Genomic DNA, 4,239 nt, shown 5'->3' with positions numbered 1-4,239 from the left:
CATATCCAAATCAAATGCATAAAAAATATTTCCTTTTTTCATGATATCACTAACCAAATTTGGATCCTCTCTGTAGGGTTGACAGGTATGTTCATTCGATGTATCTTTTCGGTGAATTAACTTTTAAGTTGTATAAGAGCAGATGTATAGGTGACAGTAAGAAGATTGGACAACGAAGAGTACATATTTGGCCTCTTTTTATTTGGATAATGAAAGGTAACCAGGGGAGGAGATCGCATTTCTGGGGGCTATTCTAGATTTAAATTTGAACTCTCCCACATGGAACTCACTCGCGAACTATGGTTATGAAAATGGAGTTAGTGGAAATCATATCGGTAACAACAGATATCATGAGAATAAAGCTAGAGCTATTAAACAGTTGAAGAGGTGTCACGAGCTAGTAAAATTGGTAGACGAAATGGCCATGTTAACAGATTTAAAAAAATGCTTATATGCTTAACCAACAATACTTTGTTTGTTTAACGAATTGGAAGGAAGAACAGTAATACAATTACTCCACCCGTCATCGTTATTCTGACACATCTACCTTGTATTTGCAAAAAAACTTCAGAGTAGACCTTTGGTGAGTTAGAGAATTTGGTTATTCGTTTCTGCCTAGTTTTATAGTTCTAAGGTTCCGATGCATTTAGTAGCCTTTCTTGAACATCCCCTGTAAAGTAGGACAAATTTCTAGGCTATTGTTACCTAATGGTGTGGCTTCCAATTTTTTGTTTTTTATTCAATGTAAATCTTATTGATGTTGGTCTCTCTGCAGTTAGATGCTCTAGTGTTATGCTTAAACTGTGCACTTGGCTAATTCGCCATCCCATGCCTGCTGAGAGGAGAGAGACTTTTATATTCAAAAGAAATTCCAAGATGCAAATAATGGGTATATTCGACTTTAAACCATGCTCACACAACTGAGTGAAGGGGGAGGAGGATAAGCAAGAAAATTATACATCCCACGGTGAATTTAGCAATATGTTAAACTTATACATTCCACAGTAAACCTAGCAATATGTTAAACTTATACATTCCACAGCAAACCTAGCAATATGTTTATTAGGAAAGGCCATGACCACTGTGAAGTCTTCATTGGCATGAGCTTCATGGCATGTAAGGGTTTTCACACCCTTCAAACCTGCCTCCGAGGCATTAGGCATTGCAGAGCTGAGTAAATGTTATTTTATAATGGAAATATGTTGATGGTAGATGTCTAGATATTCTAGTCTAGTTATGTGAAGTTTGTCTTTTTCTAAATTAAAGGTTGAGATGTTTGGTTTTACTTCATGTAGTAAGTGATAAAGTAAATCCCAAAACTGCTGCCGAAGAGCTTTGTAGCTATAACCTACAATTATTGCAGTGACGCAAAAGCATAATACAATGGATAAAAGATGAGGAGGATAAATATGGAGTGTTATTTTGTAATGTTTATTTGGAAATGCATCGAAAATTTCTCTTCAAAAAAAGCATGAAAATATTATTCTTTTTAACTTTCAATGACAGATTTGGGTACCTATCACATGACGTTTTCTAAACTGAGAACGGAATGTTCTAAGACACAACACTCCAAAAAATCAGAACAGAGCTCTAAACTCAACTTGCCATTGTATCGTTTAAAATAAATAACGTGCATCTGGACCTCATGCAATGGCTTACCTTGCATGAGGCCCACCTAGCGTCAACATTGCAGCAGTAATAAACTTAATAATAATGAGCTTGTCACTTCGGGAGAGAAGGGCAAGGGTTTGTTGGAGAGCACAGACGAGCAATTCTATCTCGGACGGCCACTCATTCGAGCTCGTGGATTCGTTGGATCTTGAGGACACCTTAGACACTAACCACAACAATCACCATAGTTTTATGAATAACAGGAATGATATCCATGGCAGCAGTAACGAATATAATAATAACCATCTGGAGTTTATCGCTTCAGAAGACAAGGGAAAGGTTTTGCTGGAGAGCGTGGATGGGCTTTGCGATGTTGTGTTGAATGTTGTATGTTATGAGAACAGATTGGGATTATTGGAGCCGCAAAATTGTAAGCGGCGAAAGTCATCCAAAGGGCTCGACTTTGATCAGTGGGGCGCTAATAGTCAGAGACCGATGAGTGCAGCGAAAATAACCCCATTCAAGCTCTAGTGGACGCTTTGGTGGGATTTTCGGAGGTTTATAGTGGAATCGAAGTCGGTAAAATGGAGCTCTTCACTAAGATGAATCTAGAACTCGGAGCTATGCACTACGATGAATCTAGAGCCACCGGACAGAGAACCACAACGATGGCGCTTCTGTCTTCAGTTCCGTTTCAGTTTCTTCAAGCTTTGCATCTTCATATTCAGAAGAAGAATAATTGCAGTTAATTCCTTGCTGTCCATTACATTAAATGCCAGAGTGGTTGATTGAGGGGTTTGTTGAATGGGCTCGAACTTGAGACCGGTTGATATGGTGGTGGAGTCATTATTATATCCACTGACAAGTGAACACACAACCCAATTCTTTGGCCTTTTTTTACTTAATATGATCATGGCACCACCGACGGTTCAAATTGCCACCGAAATTGTCACTGCATCCAAAGAATGGGGTCGTCTCACTTCAATAGCAGCAATCGGAGCAACTGCCAAGAGAATGGGTCATTTCATTTCAATAGCAGTAATCAAAGCAACGGCCAGAAGGGAGAGAAGCTTATTGTTGTGGTTCTCCCTCCGCAAAAGCGTTGTACATTTGTTAGGAAAAACCAACGATGAGAGTTGTTTTCGAACCCTCATTTCCATTAAAAACTAGTGTGCCACATGTCAATCAGATCAGAGTGTGCTACATGTCAATCAGAAAATAGAAGTGTAGATGACTAACTAAAGAAAGCCTATCGGTCCAATAATTTACTTTTATTAAAATTATATTTATATTTTTATAAATAATTTTATTTTTATTAAGTTTTTATCCGTATTTTTTTTATGTAAAAATAAAAATAATATTGGAAAAAAATAGTATTTATGTATATTTGAAAGTAATTTTTATTATTTTTCATATATATGGTATTTTTTAACACCTTTCCAAACTTATATAAAAATAGCTTTTTGTTTTTGGCCATGATATAGTCTAAATTTTGATTATCCATATGTCGATTTCCATAGTCTTAGGATTATAAAAAATGTGATTTTTTAACTTTTAATAATGAAAGATTTTATTCATTTTGGAGGAAAATTATTTTTAAAAGAATAATTTTAAATCTATATTGAAAAACAAAATTTAAATAACATAATTTTCTTATTAATTTATTTTAATGAAAAAAGAATTTTTTTATTTTTTTAATAGATTAAAATAGAAAACAAAACTATCATCCAATCGACATATTTTTTAATGAAATAAATTCATGTACTTGTAAACCTTAAAAAAATGACGAATCATAGTTATGGTAAACGTAACCACAAATAATACCATCCATATATTAAAAAGAACTAATAAAAAAATACAAACTTAATTTACTTTAACCAAAAATAGCTATACACCTAAAAAAATATATATTTATGTAAACAATGTTTTTTCCTTTACAAATTTCATGAGCGTAGAATTAAAACGTTCACTTGAAAAATATCATGATCAACCTTTTCCTTTAATTGATAGTTACAAACTCTAAAGGTGAGTTCTTATACGCCTTGAAAAAATAAAGAAATGAAATGGCCAATAATAAATAACCATTAAATACTACGGTAAAATATCACCTATGAATATGAAAATATATAACAAAAAACAAAAAAAATTCTAAATTTAATAGTGCAAGTCTTTAAATGGATTTTAAAAAGATAAAATATCATTTGAAAAGAGATGAAACTCTTAATTTAGAAGGAGATAAGCAACTCAATATCTAATTTTCATAAATAAAGGATATAAAATGAGGCTAGATTTATTTTAATTTCGGATCTATCAAGGGTCACGGGATTAAATTTCTCGAGGTGTAGACCTCTTTTTTGAGTGCAAAACTTGACGAAAGGTTTGCACCTCGAGATTTGATCCCTCTTGGCGCTTGATAGATTCGGAGTTAATATGGATCTAGGCTGGTTTTAGTCGTGTGTGGCCAAGGAAAAATTACAGAAAATATGATTAATTTTATCAATAATATGTAAATTCATGTACTATTAAATAATCATTTTAAATATGTTAAATATGTTTCAGATTAAATTGGTCATTTTAATTTTAAATTTTCTTAGTTACCTCATTTTGCTGAGATGATAAATATTGTTA

At 33.4% G+C, this 4,239-nt stretch overlaps 1 pseudogene; it reads left to right on the top strand.

The window, feature by feature from the left end:
* Nucleotides 1-1,863: 1,863 nt before the first annotated feature.
* On the top strand, nt 1,864-2,350 carry LOC149167471 (uncharacterized; annotated as a pseudogene).
* The last annotated feature ends 1,889 nt before the right edge of the window (nt 2,351-4,239 follow it).

The sequence above is a fragment of the Pinus tabuliformis genome, chromosome 5_1, assembly GCF_031772625.1.
Source record: "Pinus tabuliformis cultivar Carrire ecotype Pingquan chromosome 5_1, CPIR1, whole genome shotgun sequence".
Taxonomy (NCBI): domain Eukaryota; kingdom Viridiplantae; phylum Streptophyta; class Pinopsida; order Pinales; family Pinaceae; genus Pinus; species Pinus tabuliformis.
Note: the sequence above shows the minus strand (reverse complement) of the source record. Positions and strands in the feature narration are given on the sequence as shown.